This window comes from Carassius gibelio, chromosome A22 (genome assembly GCF_023724105.1).
Source record: "Carassius gibelio isolate Cgi1373 ecotype wild population from Czech Republic chromosome A22, carGib1.2-hapl.c, whole genome shotgun sequence".
Taxonomy (NCBI): domain Eukaryota; kingdom Metazoa; phylum Chordata; class Actinopteri; order Cypriniformes; family Cyprinidae; genus Carassius; species Carassius gibelio.
In genome coordinates this window covers 21,784,661-21,798,951 of record NC_068392.1, presented here as the reverse complement: position 1 = coordinate 21,798,951, position 14,291 = coordinate 21,784,661, and the positions used below count along the sequence as shown (strand labels likewise).

Sequence of the window (14,291 nt, the reverse complement as noted above, 5' to 3'; positions counted from 1 at the left end):
AAACCAATTTTACATAGTTTCATCTCGGAAAAAACGACTTTATGCCTTATAAAATAATCCAACGCTTCCATTTTTACATCTAAGAACCTCCATTTAACATTCCTCCATATATTATTTTCATCTAATCCAGGAAAATGCTCAATCCAAAACTCATTTACTTTTGGTTTTGTGAAAACAGATTCCCTAAAACATGTGTAAAACATCTTCACAGTACAAGAGTTAAAATCATATTCCTTCTTCCCAACTTTAAAAGACACTTCTACTTTCTCTTCCTCTTTTTCCCCACTCTCTATTATTTCAATCCACTCTTTTGGTATTGCTTTCTTTACAACATCATATTGTTTCTTTAAAGTACTGACATTGATGCTTTAGAAGAAGCAAAAGAGGATTTCAATGACAAACTGAAGAGGAAGAAACCCATTTTTATACTCATATAAAATATCTCTTACTCTTTTTATATCTACATCTAGCCACTTTTTAAAAAAACACATCTGTTCCATCTGTAGTAATCTTTGCATTTAAAAACAGAGGTTGATTCAAAATTGTTTCTCTTCCTTGTGGCTTAAAATCAATATGTGGTAAGAAATCCCTCCATGCCTCTAAAACCTCTTTATAAAAATCTGGTATTCCTTTTATCATTCCTTTTTTAACTCTCATCCATAAAATATCATCCCCTATTCTCAAATTTGAACATTTGTTTAAAAAATGTTTCATTATTACTTTCCATTCCTCCATCTTTTCTCTATTTAGATATTTCTTTACAGTTTTCACTCTCATACTCTTCTTCCTCTGCTCAACATCCATTAACCCTAACCCTCCTTCTTCTTGAGAACCAATTAAAGTCTTATGTGCAATTCTAGGAGGCTTATTATTCCATAAAAAATCCAACACAATACCCTTTACTCTCTGTTCTACCCACATTGGCATTGCAGTTACAGATAAATTATACCACATCTTAGAGAGCATTAGACTATTAACAATTAAAACTCTTCCTTTCAACTCCAAATCTCTCACTTTCCAAAAAACCAATCTTCTTTTCATTTCTCCCACAATCTCTTCCCATCTTTTATCTCTTGAACTCTTTTCATCTTTCCCCAAATTTACTCCTAAAATCTTAATTTCTTCCTTTTCATTAAAAGCAATGCAAGCTGGTAATGCTGGCGCTTCTCCAAATCTCATAAAAGCAGTTTTTTCCACATTTATCTTTGCACCTGTTGCTTTACAAAATTTCTGCATGAGTTCCATTGCTATTCTAATGCTCTCTAAATCTTCTATTATCAAGGTGGTATCATCCGCGTACTGAAAAATCTTTTGTCCTTCCCTTCCATTTTCAATATTTATACTTTTTATTCTTTGATCCTTTTTAATCATCATTCCTAGAGACTCTGCGACCAAGGAATACAACTGTGCTGACAATGGACAGCCCTGCCTTATGGATCTAGTTATCTTAAAAGCATCCGTTAAAAAACCATTACATTTAATAAAACTCATTGCATCCTTATACAAGATCTTAATCCATTTTCTAAAATTACCCCCAAAACCAAAACGTTTTAAACTCGCAAATAAAAACTCATGCTCCACCCTATCAAACGCTTTTTCAAAATCCATACTTATCACATATCCACTCTTCTTTTCTTCATTCATATAACTTATCACATCCCTTATGTTGCTAACTGTATCTGATATATCTCTCCCCTGAACTCCATATGCTTGATTTGATAAAATTATCTTAGGTAACACTCTTTTCAGTCTGTTTGCTAAAATTTTTGCTAAAATTTTAAAATCTACATTTAGCATAGTGATTGGTCTATAATTTTTTAAATCCTCCCTTTCCCCTTTTCTCTTGAATATTATTTTCACTAGACCCATTTTCATTGCTTGATTAATCTCTCCCTTTTTAAAAATCTCATCATACACTTGTTTTAGTATTTTCAATAATTTATCCTTAAAAGCTTTATAAAACTCATTTGTTATTCCATCTATACCTGGACTTTTATTCACCTTTAATTGATTAATAGCTTCTTCTATCTCTTCTATTTTTATCTCCGCATCACACTCATCTTTGTCTTGATTATTAACTGTAGCTGTTATCGTCTCCAATATACAGTCTTTTTCCCCATCATCTATTCCTTGTGTCTTAAACAATTCTTCATAAAAATCTTTTACCTCCTTTAATATTTCTTTTGTTTCTTTTACTTTCCTTCCATCTTTGCATTTTATTTCTTTTATCGTTTCTGCCTTTTTCCTACTTCTTTCCAGATTAAAAAAGAATTTTGTGCATTTTTCTCCCTCCACAGTATATTTTGCCTTACTTCTTATCATTGCACCTCTATACTTTTCCTCCTCTATTTTACTTAAATCCTCTTCTAACAAAACAACCTTCTGCACATCAACGTCCTCTTTACTTAATTCTTCATTTAATTCTTTTCTGATATTCCTTTCTTTTTGTTTCTTAACTCGTTGTAGAAATTTACAATATTTTATTGTAGATTTCTTTATTTCATATTTTACATTATCCCACCATATCCTTTTGTTTTCTACAAACAAACTACTTTCCTTTTCTTTGTCTATAATTTTTTCTATTTCCATTCTATAAGATTCATTTTTTAAAATCTCTGCATTTAAAATCCAAACTCCTGGCCCCCTCTCCATTTTATTAAAATCCATCAAAATAAACACAAAACTATGATCACTTAATGTTGTTTCCTTATAGTACACCTTTTCAATATATTGCTCTAAAAATCTTGTGTTTAACACATAATCAATCCTTGTTTGGCACAAAAAATTCTCTACTAATTGTCTTCTTGAATATTCTCTTCTTTTTTCATTCCTATCCCTCCATATATCAATTAAGTCATTTTCTTCCATTAAAACATTCAGCTCTTTTCTTGCAGTATCTGTTCTATAAACCATTCCTTCTGCCATATCCATTTTGCTAAAAACTGTATTGAAATCACCTATTAAAATTACTTTCTTATACTTTAGTGTAAAACTCCTTAAATCATATAAGAAACTCCTCTTTTCCTTTTCTTCTGTTGGTGCATGTAAGTTGCATAAAACAAAAGTTTCATCCTCACTACTTATTTCTACTGCTAAACATTTTCCATTTCCATCATCAAATACCACATTCCATTTATCCTTCATATACTTATCAATTAAAATTGCTACTCCCCTTCCTTTTCTTCCATCCCCATTATTATATATTATTTCCCCATTCCATCTTTTTTTTAAATCTTCCATTGATTCATCTTTCCAATTAGTTTCTTGTAATACAATTATATTTTCCTCTTTACACATTTCTTTCATTTTTTCAAATTTCACCACATTCAACAAACCTCTTGCATTCCAAGATACAATTCTTAAGACCATTAAAGATAATAAATATTTAAAAATATTCATCATTTCATTTTTCTTCCTCTTCCTCCACTATACTTCTTAAAACCTCACATTTCCCTCTAAATGTAGCTTTTTCTTTCATTTTTTCTTTTCTCTTTCTAGCACAGTCAATATTTGGTTTTACCTTCAGTAGACTTCTTCTTTGCATACGAGTGAATTCTCTATCTCTTTTATATCCTTCAGACTTTTGTTTCTCAGTCTCTTTTTCATCTTCCTCTTGTTCACTCTCCTCTTGTTCTTTTTTATGCTCCAGTTCTCTGCCCTTTAATGAAGTCTCCTCTAGTGTCCTTTCTTCTTCCATCATTTGTTCTTCTTTTTCTCTCTGTGTTCCATTTGTCTCCACTTCCCTTTCAACTTCTGCCTGCTCACCACCATAATTTTTCTCCTCTTCTTCCACTTCTTTATGAATTTGTCTGCACTCTACCTCGGAGTCAGTCTCTTTGTTTGGTCTCTCCTCATTTACCATCCAACATTCACATTTCACAAGAACTTTGTGGCAATCTGGGCATCTCACTGCATCACAGTCCCTTGCAAAATGGCCTTGCTCCTCACATAGGTGACATTTGAAGTCTGGACAGTCTCTTAAGATATGTCCCGGATTCAAACACATACGACAAGTCTTCACCTGTCTGTCATGTATTATCCGGAAAAACTGTGTTCCCTCCGCTGTCTCAAATTTTGTGCTATATGGTAATGAAACCACCTGATCTGGAAACTTAACACGCACAAATCTCGTTCCATCTTCCACTTCAGTGCCTGGATATAGCCTTCTTTTAATTTGTGATGTTGGATGTACGCCCCAATTATCCAATTTATTAAAAATGTCTTTGTCTTCAAGATAAGCCGGTAGATGCATAAACGATACAACATATTCCCTTGTCTGTAGTTTTCTAATTACACAATCCTTTCCTTTAATAGTTATTCCGTCCAGTAGAATGTCACACATGTCCTCATTTCTTAAAGTGATTTCATATTCTCTGCCCAGCCTGGGCCTTACCGCCAAGATATGTCCTCCTCCAATTTTCTCTGTCACCATCTTGATGATATCCTCAGCTTTTCCATCTTGAACTCCCTCTAAATCAATTATCACGGTTGCTTCTTTTGAATATTTTCTTCCTCTTTCATTTCTTTTGTTATGTTCTCCATTGATTCCTTTGTCCACACTTCGTCGTTTGTCCAATCCTTTGTCAATATCCGTTTGTATTTCACCAGCCATTTCCATGTCGTTTTCCATAAGATCCGTCCTTTAATCCAAGAGATAAATTAAATCAAAAACAAAACACCCTCCAGACAGCATTAAGCTGCTGGAAGGTGGTTAAAGCAAAACAAACAAACAAAATGATACTATCAAATCAAAAACTTTAGCAAAACAAAAAATATAAACAAATAAGGGAGAGCCTTCCTCTCCAACTACAGCCCAGTACTTCCTGTCTGACTCAATAGCGCCCTCAGGTTGGTATGGCCGTAAGCGAAGACTGCTGCAAAGAGAGGGCTATTTAAAGACCAGCCCATCTAATCGCCCGTACATTATATAAGTAGGAAAGAAAACCCAAAAGCTTAAAGCACCTGGTATTCCTAGGCAGTTTCTCATCCAAGTACTCACCAGACCTAAACCTGCTAAGATTCAGAGATCGGGCATTGACTCTTTTTTTTTTTTTGCAAGATTATTTTATAAATCGTAAAATTTTCCAAAAAGTTTAAAGCACCTGGTATTCCCAGGCAGTCTCTCATCCATGTACTAACCAGGCCCAAACCTGCTAATATTCAGAGATCGGGCATTGACTCTATTTTTTGGCAAAATTATTATATACTAAGTGAAAAGTTTCCAAAAGGCTTACAGCACTTGGTATTCCCAAGCGGTCTCCCATCCAAGTACTAACCAGGCCCAAACCTGCTTAGCTTCCGAGAGCAGACGAGATCGGGCATAGCCAGGTTGGTATGGCCGTAAGCGAAGACTGCTGCAAAGAGAGGGCTATTTAAAGACCAGCCCATCTAATCGCCAGTATATTATATAAGTAGGAAAGAAAACCCAAAAGCTTAAAGCACCTGGTATTCCTAGGCAGTCTCTCATCCAAGTACTAACGAGACCTAAACCTGCTAAGATTCAGAGATCGGGCATTGACTCTTTTTTTTTTTTTTTTTTTTTTTTTGCAAGATTTTTATATAAATCGTGAAATTTTCCAAAAGGTTTAAAGCACCTGGTATTTCCAGGCAGTCTCTCATCCATGTACTAACCAGGCCCAAACCTGCTAATATTCAGAGATCGGGCATTGAATCTATTTTTCAGCAAAATTATTATATACTAAGTGAAACATTTCCAAAAAGCTTAAAGCACCTGGTATTCCTAGGCAGTTTCTCATCCAAGTACTCACCAGACCTAAACCTGCTAAGATTCAGAGATCGGGCATTGACTCTTTTTTTTTTTTTTTTTTGCAAGATTATTTTATAAATCGTGAAATTTTCCAAAAAGTTTAAAGCACCTGGTATTCCCAGGCAGTCTCTCATCCATGTACTAACCAGGCCCAAACCTGCTAATATTCAGAGATCGGGCATTGACTCTATTTTTTGGCAAAATTATTATATACTAAGTGAAAAGTTTCCAAAAGGCTTACAGCACCTGGTATTCCCAAGCGGTCTCCCATCCAAGTACTAACCAGGCCCAAACCTGCTTAGCTTCCGAGAGCAGACGAGATCGGGCATAGCCAGGTTGGTATGGCCGTAAGCGAAGACTGCCGCAAAGAGAGGGCTATTTAAAGACCAGCCCATCTAATCGCCAGTACATTATATAAGTAGGAAAGAAAACCCAAAAGCTTAAAGCACCTGGTATTCCTAGGCAGTCTCTCATCCAAGTACTAACGAGACCTAAACCTGCTAAGATTCAGAGATCGGGCATTGACTCTTTTTTTTTTTTTTTTTTTTGCAAGATTATTATATAAATCGTGAAATTTTCCAAAAGGTTTAAAGCACCTGGTATTCCTAGGCAGTCTCTCATCCAAGTACTAACCAGACCTAAACCTGCTAAGATTCAGAGATCGGGCATTGAATCTATTTTTTAGCAAAATTATTTCATACTAAGTGAAACATTTCCAAAAAGCTTAAAGCACCTGGTATTCCTAGGCAGTTTCTCATCCAAGTACTCACCAGACCTAAACCTGCTAAGATTCAGAGATCGGGCATTGACTCTTTTTTTTTTTGCAAGATTATTTTATAAATCGTAAAATTTTCCAAAAAGTTTAAAGCACCTGGTATTCCCAGGCAGTCTCTCATCCATGTACTAACCAGGCCCAAACCTGCTAATATTCAGAGATCGGGCATTGAATCTATTTTTCAGCAAAATTATTATATACTAAGTGAAACATTTCCAAAAAGCTTAAAGCACCTGGTATTCCTAGGCAGTTTCTCATCCAAGTACTCACCAGACCTAAACCTGCTAAGATTCAGAGATCGGGCATTGACTCTTTTTTTTTTTTTTTTTTTGCAAGATTATTTTATAAATCGTGAAATTTTCCAAAAAGTTTAAAGCACCTGGTATTCCCAGGCAGTCTCTCATCCATGTACTAACCAGGCCCAAACCTGCTAATATTCAGAGATCGGGCATTGACTCTATTTTTTGGCAAAATTATTATATACTAAGTGAAAAGTTTCCAAAAGGCTTACAGCACCTGGTATTCCCAAGCGGTCTCCCATCCAAGTACTAACCAGGCCCAAACCTGCTTAGCTTCCGAGAGCAGATGAGATCGGGCATAGCCAGGTTGGTATGGCCGTAAGCGAAGACTGCCGCAAAGAGAGGGCTATTTAAAGACCAGCCCATCTAATCGCCAGTACATTATATAAGTAGGAAAGAAAACCCAAAAGCTTAAAGCACCTGGTATTCCTAGGCAGTCTCTCATCCAAGTACTAACGAGACCTAAACCTGCTAAGATTCAGAGATCGGGCATTGACTCTTTTTTTTTTTTTTTTTTGCAAGATTATTATATAAATCGTGAAATTTTCCAAAAGGTTTAAAGCACCTGGTATTCCTAGGCAGTCTCTCATCCAAGTACTAACCAGACCTAAACCTGCTAAGATTCAGAGATCGGGCATTGAATCTATTTTTTAGCAAAATTATTTCATACTAAGTGAAACATTTCCAAAAAGCTTAAAGCACCTGGTATTCCTAGGCAGTTTCTCATCCAAGTACTCACCAGACCTAAACCTGCTAAGATTCAGAGATCGGGCATTGACTCTTTTTTTTTTTTGCAAGATTATTTTATAAATCGTAAAATTTTCCAAAAAGCTTAAAGCACCTGGTATTCCCAGGCAGTCTCTCATCCATGTACTAACCAGGCCCAAACCTGCTAATATTCAGAGATCGGGCATTGAATCTATTTTTCAGCAAAATTATTATATACTAAGTGAAACATTTCCAAAAAGCTTAAAGCACCTGGTATTCCTAGGCAGTTTCTCATCCAAGTACTCACCAGACCTAAACCTGCTAAGATTCAGAGATCGGGCATTGACTCTTTTTTTTTTTTTTTTGCAAGATTATTTTATAAATCGTGAAATTTTCCAAAAAGTTTAAAGCACCTGGTATTCCCAGGCAGTCTCTCATCCATGTACTAACCAGGCCCAAACCTGCTAATATTCAGAGATCGGGCATTGACTCTATTTTTTGGCAAAATTATTATATACTAAGTGAAAAGTTTCCAAAAAGCTTACAGCACCTGGTATTCCCAGGCGGTCTCCCATCCAAGTACTAACCAGGCCCAAACCGGCTTAGCTTCCAAGAGCAGACGAGATCGGGCATAGCCAGGTTGGTATGGCCGTAAGCGAAGACTGCTGCAAAGAGAGGGCTATTTAAAGACCAGCCCATCTAATCGCCAGTACATTATATAAGTAGGAAAGAAAACCCAAAAGCTTAAAGCACCTGGTATTCCTAGGCAGTCTCTCATCCAAGTACTAACCAGACCTAAACCTGCTAAGATTCAGAGATCGGGCATTGAATCTATTTTTTAGCAAAATTATTTTATACTAAGTGAAACATTTCCAAAAAGCTTAAAGCACCTGGTATTCCTAGGCAGTTTCTCATCCAAGTACTCACCAGACCTAAACCTGCTAAGATTCAGAGATCGGCATTGACTCTTTTTTTTTTTTTTTTTTTTTTGCAAGATTATTTTATAAATCGTGAAATTTTCCAAAAAGTTTAAAGCACCTGGTATTCCCAGGCAGTCTCTCATCCATGTACTAACCAGGCCCAAACCTGCTAATATTCAGAGATCGGGCATTGACTCTATTTTTTGGCAAAATTATTATATACTAAGTGAAAAGTTTCCAAAAAGCTTACAGCACCTGGTATTCCCAGGCGTCTCCCATCCAAGTACTAACCAGGCCCAAACCGGCTTAGCTTCCAAGAGCAGACGAGATCGGGCATAGCCAGGTTGGTATGGCCGTAAGCGAAGACTGCTGCAAAGAGAGGGCTATTTAAAGACCAGCCCATCTAATCGCCAGTACATTATATAAGTAGGAAGGAAAACCCAAAAGCTTAAAGCACCTGGTATTCCTAGGCAGTCTCTCATCCAAGTACTTACCAGACCTAAACCTGCTAAGATGCAGAGATCGGGCATTGAATCTATTTTTTTAGCAAAATTATTATGTACTAAGTGAAACATTTCCAAAAAGCTTAAAGCACCTGGTATTCCTAGGCAGTCTCTCATCCAAGTACTCACCAGACCTAAACCTGCTAAGATTCAGAGATGGGGCATTGACTCTATTTTTTGGCAAAATTATTATATACTAAGTGAAAAGTTTCCAAAAGGCTTACAGCACCTGGAATTCCCAAGCGGTCTCCCATCCAAGTACTAACCAGGCCCAAACCTGCTTAGCTTCCGAGAGCAGACGAGATCGGGCATAGCCAGGTTGGTATGGCCGTAAGCGAAGACTGCCGCAAAGAGAAGGCTATTTAAAGACCAGCCCATCTAATCGCCAGTACATTATATAAGTAGGAAAGAAAACCCAAAAGCTTAAAGCACCTGGTATTCCTAGGCAGTCTCTCATCCAAGTACTAACGAGACCTAAACCTGCTAAGATTCAGAGATCGGGCATTGACTCTTTTTTTTTTTTTTTTTTTGCAAGATTATTATATAAATCGTGAAATTTTCCAAAAGTTTTAAAGCACCTGGTATTCCTAGGCAGTCTCTCATCCAAGTACTAACCAGACCTAAACCTGCTAAGATTCAGAGATCGGGCATTGAATCTATTTTTTAGCAAAATTATTTCATACTAAGTGAAACATTTCCAAAAAGCTTAAAGCACCTGGTATTCCTAGGCAGTTTCTCATCCAAGTACTCACCAGACCTAAACCTGCTAAGATTCAGAGATTGGGTATTGACTCTTTTTTTTTTTTTGCAAGATTATTTTATAAATCGTAAAATTTTCCAAAAAGTTTAAAGCACCTGGTATTCCCAGGCAGTCTCTCATCCATGTACTAACCAGGCCCAAACCTGCTAATATTCAGAGATCGGGCATTGACTCTATTTTTTGGCAAAATTATTATATACTAAGTGAAAAGTTTCCAAAAAGCTTACAGCACCTTTTTTGCAAGATTATTTTATAAATCGTAAAATTTTCCAAAAAGTTTAAAGCACCTGGTATTCCCAGGCAGTCTCTCATCCATGTACTAACCAGGCCCAAACCTGCTAATATTCAGAGATCGGGCATTGACTCTATTTTTTGGCAAAATTATTATATACTAAGTGAAAAGTTTCCAAAAAGCTTACAGCACCTGGTATTCCCAGGCAGTCTCCCACCCAAGTACTAACCAGGCCCAAACCTGCTTAGCTTCCGAGAGCAGACGAGATCGGGCATAGCCAGGTTGGTATGGCCGTAAGTGAAGACTGCTGCAAAGAGAGGGCTATTTAAAGACCAGCCCATCTAATCGCCAATACATTATATAAGTAGGAAAGAAAACCCAAAAGCTTAAAGCACCTGGTATTCCTAGGCAGTCTCTCATCCAAGTACTAACCAGACCTAAACCTGCTAAGATGCAGAGATCGGGCATTGAATCTATTTTTTTAGCAAAATTATTATGTACTAAGTGAAACATTTCCAAAAAGCTTAAAGCACCTGGTATTCCTAGGCAGTCTCTCATCCAAGTACTCACCAGACCTAAACCTGCTAAGATTCAGAGATGGGGCATTGACTCTATTTTTTGGCAAAATTATTATAAACTAAGTGAAAAGTATCCAAAAGGCTTACAGCACCTGGTATTCCCAAGCGGTCTCCCATCCAAGTACTAACCAGGCCCAAACCTGCTTAGCTTCCGAGAGCAGACGAGATCGGGCATAGCCAGGTTGGTATGGCCGTAAGCGAAGACTGCCGCAAAGAGAGGGCTATTTAAAGACCAGCCCATCTAATCGCCAGTACATTATATAAGTAGGAAAGAAAACCCAAAAGCTTAAAGCACCTGGTATTCCTAGGCAGTCTCTCATCCAAGTACTAACGAGACCTAAACCTGCTAAGATTCAGAGATCGGGCATTGACTCTTTTTTTTTTTTTTTTTTTGCAAGATTATTATATAAATCGTGAAATTTTCCAAAAGGTTTAAAGCACCTGGTATTCCTAGGCAGTCTCTCATCCAAGTACTAACCAGACCTAAACCTGCTAAGATTCAGAGATCGGGCATTGAATCTATTTTTTAGCAAAATTATTTCATACTAAGTGAAACATTTCCAAAAAGCTTAAAGCACCTGGTATTCCTAGGCAGTTTCTCATCCAAGTACTCACCAGACCTAAACCTGCTAAGATTCAGAGATCGGGCATTGACTCTTTTTTTTTTTTGCAAGATTATTTTATAAATCGTAAAATTTTCCAAAAAGTTTAAAGCACCTGGTATTCCCAGGCAGTCTCTCATCCATGTACTAACCAGGCCCAAACCTGCTAATATTCAGAGATCGGGCATTGAATCTATTTTTCAGCAAAATTATTATATACTAAGTGAAACATTTCCAAAAAGCTTAAAGCACCTGGTATTCCTAGGCAGTTTCTCATCCAAGTACTCACCAGACCTAAACCTGCTAAGATTCAGAGATCGGGCATTGACTCTTTTTTTTTTTTTTTTTTGCAAGATTATTTTATAAATCGTGAAATTTTCCAAAAAGTTTAAAGCACCTGGTATTCCCAGGCAGTCTCTCATCCATGTACTAACCAGGCCCAAACCTGCTAATATTCAGAGATCGGGCATTGACTCTATTTTTTGGCAAAATTATTATATACTAAGTGAAAAGTTTCCAAAAGGCTTACAGCACCTGGTATTCCCAAGCGGTCTCCCATCCAAGTACTAACCAGGCCCAAACCTGCTTAGCTTCCGAGAGCAGACGAGATCGGGCATAGCCAGGTTGGTATGGCCGTAAGCGAAGACTGCCGCAAAGAGAGGGCTATTTAAAGACCAGCCCATCTAATCGCCAGTACATTATATAAGTAGGAAAGAAAACCCAAAAGCTTAAAGCACCTGGTATTCCTAGGCAGTCTCTCATCCAAGTACTAACGAGACCTAAACCTGCTAAGATTCAGAGATCGGGCATTGACTCTTTTTTTTTTTTTTTTTTTGCAAGATTATTATATAAATCGTGAAATTTTCCAAAAGGTTTAAAGCACCTGGTATTCCTAGGCAGTCTCTCATCCAAGTACTAACCAGACCTAAACCTGCTAAGATTCAGAGATCGGGCATTGAATCTATTTTTTAGCAAAATTATTTCATACTAAGTGAAACATTTCCAAAAAGCTTAAAGCACCTGGTATTCCTAGGCAGTTTCTCATCCAAGTACTCACCAGACCTAAACCTGCTAAGATTCAGAGATCGGGCATTGACTCTTTTTTTTTTTGCAAGATTATTTTATAAATCGTAAAATTTTCCAAAAAGTTTAAAGCACCTGGTATTCCCAGGCAGTCTCTCATCCATGTACTAACCAGGCCCAAACCTGCTAATATTCAGAGATCGGGCATTGAATCTATTTTTCAGCAAAATTATTATATACTAAGTGAAACATTTCCAAAAAGCTTAAAGCACCTGGTATTCCTAGGCAGTTTCTCATCCAAGTACTCACCAGACCTAAACCTGCTAAGATTCAGAGATCGGGCATTGACTCTTTTTTTTTTTTTTTTTTGCAAGATTATTTTATAAATCGTGAAATTTTCCAAAAAGTTTAAAGCACCTGGTATTCCCAGGCAGTCTCTCATCCATGTACTAACCAGGCCCAAACCTGCTAATATTCAGAGATCGGGCATTGACTCTATTTTTTGGCAAAATTATTATATACTAAGTGAAAAGTTTCCAAAAGGCTTACAGCACCTGGTATTCCCAAGCGGTCTCCCATCCAAGTACTAACCAGGCCCAAACCAGCTTAGCTTCCAAGAGCAGACGAGATCGGGCATAGCCAGGTTGGTATGGCCATAAGCGAAGACTGCTGCAAAGAGAGGGCTATTTAAAGACCAGCCCATCTAATCGCCAGTACATTATATAAGTAGGAAAGAAAACCCAAAAGCTTAAAGCACCTGGTATTCCTAGGCAGTCTCTCATCCAAGTACTAACCAGACCTAAACCTGCTAAGATTCAGAGATCGGGCATTGAATCTATTTTTTAGCAAAATTATTTTATACTAAGTGAAACATTTCCAAAAAGCTTAAAGCACCTGGTATTCCTAGGCAGTTTCTCATCCAAGTACTCACCAGACCTAAACCTGCTAAGATTCAGAGATCGGCATTGACTCTTTTTTTTTTTTTTTTTTTTTTTGCAAGATTATTTTATAAATCGTGAAATTTTCCAAAAAGTTTAAAGCACCTGGTATTCCTAGGCAGTTTCTCATCCATGTACTAACCAGGCCCAAACCTGCTAATATTCAGAGATCGGGCATTGACTCTATTTTTTGGCAAAATTATTTTATACTAAGTGAAACATTTCCAAAAAGCTTAAAGCACCTGGTATTCCTAGGCAGTTTCTCATCCATGTACTAACCAGGCCCAAACCTGCTAATATTCAGAGATCGGGCATTGACTCTATTTTTTGGCAAAATTATTATATACTAAGTGAAAAGTTTCCAAAAAGCTTACAGCACCTGGTATTCCCAGGCGTCTCCCATCCAAGTACTAACCAGGCCCAAACCGGCTTAGCTTCCAAGAGCAGACGAGATCGGGCATAGCCAGGTTGGTATGGCCGTAAGCGAAGACTGCTGCAAAGAGAGGGCTATTTAAAGACCAGCCCATCTAATCGCCAGTACATTATATAAGTAGGAAAGAAAACCCAAAAGCTTAAAGCACCTGGTATTCCTAGGCAGTCTCTCATCCAAGTACTTACCAGACCTAAACCTGCTAAGATTCAGAGATCGGGCATTGACTCTTTTTTTTTTTTTTTTTTTGCAAGATTATTATATAAATCGTGAAATTTTCCAAAAGTTTTAAAGCACCTGGTATTCCTAGGCAGTCTCTCATCCAAGTACTAACCAGACCTAAACCTGCTAAGATTCAGAGATCGGGCATTGAATCTATTTTTTAGCAAAATTATTTCATACTAAGTGAAACATTTCCAAAAAGCTTAAAGCACCTGGTATTCCTAGGCAGTTTCTCATCCAAGTACTCACCAGACCTAAACCTGCTAAGATTCAGAGATTGGGTATTGACTCTTTTTTTTTTTTTGCAAGATTATTTTATAAATCGTAAAATTTTCCAAAAAGTTAAAAGCACCTGGTATTCCCAGGCAGTCTCTCATCCATGTACTAACCAGGCCCAAACCTGCTAATATTCAGAGATCGGGCATTGACTCTATTTTTTGGCAAAATTATTATATACTAAGTGAAAAGTTTCCAAAAAGCTTACAGCACCTTTTTTGCAAGATTATTTTATAAATCGTAAAATTTTCCAAAAAG

The 14,291-nt window shown here is 37.0% G+C and overlaps 9 non-coding genes and 2 pseudogenes across 9 annotated transcripts; all 11 read right to left on the bottom strand.

Annotated features, from left to right (window-relative positions):
* Window positions 1-5,227: 5,227 nt before the first annotated feature.
* LOC127943916 (5S ribosomal RNA) lies at window positions 5,228-5,346 on the bottom strand. Its single transcript, XR_008150059.1, has one exon. It is a non-coding gene; the product is annotated as a 5S ribosomal RNA (ribosomal RNA).
* A 655-nt stretch (window positions 5,347-6,001) lies between these two features.
* LOC127943979 (5S ribosomal RNA) lies at window positions 6,002-6,120 on the bottom strand. Its single transcript, XR_008150119.1, has one exon. It is a non-coding gene; the product is annotated as a 5S ribosomal RNA (ribosomal RNA).
* A 926-nt stretch (window positions 6,121-7,046) lies between these two features.
* Window positions 7,047-7,165, bottom strand: LOC127943449 (5S ribosomal RNA). Its single transcript, XR_008149654.1, has one exon. It is a non-coding gene; the product is annotated as a 5S ribosomal RNA (ribosomal RNA).
* Window positions 7,166-8,087: 922 nt separating this feature from the next.
* Window positions 8,088-8,206, bottom strand: LOC127944142 (5S ribosomal RNA). The gene has a single exon (XR_008150280.1). It is a non-coding gene; the product is annotated as a 5S ribosomal RNA (ribosomal RNA).
* Window positions 8,207-8,712: 506 nt separating this feature from the next.
* On the bottom strand, window positions 8,713-8,830 carry LOC127943602 (uncharacterized; annotated as a pseudogene).
* Window positions 8,831-9,189: 359 nt separating this feature from the next.
* Window positions 9,190-9,308, bottom strand: LOC127943666 (5S ribosomal RNA). The gene has a single exon (XR_008149819.1). It is a non-coding gene; the product is annotated as a 5S ribosomal RNA (ribosomal RNA).
* Window positions 9,309-10,144: 836 nt separating this feature from the next.
* Window positions 10,145-10,263, bottom strand: LOC127944099 (5S ribosomal RNA). Its single transcript, XR_008150237.1, has one exon. It is a non-coding gene; the product is annotated as a 5S ribosomal RNA (ribosomal RNA).
* A 359-nt stretch (window positions 10,264-10,622) lies between these two features.
* On the bottom strand, window positions 10,623-10,741 carry LOC127943966 (5S ribosomal RNA). The gene has a single exon (XR_008150107.1). It is a non-coding gene; the product is annotated as a 5S ribosomal RNA (ribosomal RNA).
* A 925-nt stretch (window positions 10,742-11,666) lies between these two features.
* Window positions 11,667-11,785, bottom strand: LOC127943955 (5S ribosomal RNA). The gene has a single exon (XR_008150096.1). It is a non-coding gene; the product is annotated as a 5S ribosomal RNA (ribosomal RNA).
* Window positions 11,786-12,709: 924 nt separating this feature from the next.
* On the bottom strand, window positions 12,710-12,828 carry LOC127943495 (5S ribosomal RNA). Its single transcript, XR_008149699.1, has one exon. It is a non-coding gene; the product is annotated as a 5S ribosomal RNA (ribosomal RNA).
* A 644-nt stretch (window positions 12,829-13,472) lies between these two features.
* Window positions 13,473-13,590, bottom strand: LOC127943601 (uncharacterized; annotated as a pseudogene).
* Between the last annotated feature and the right edge of the window lie 701 nt (window positions 13,591-14,291).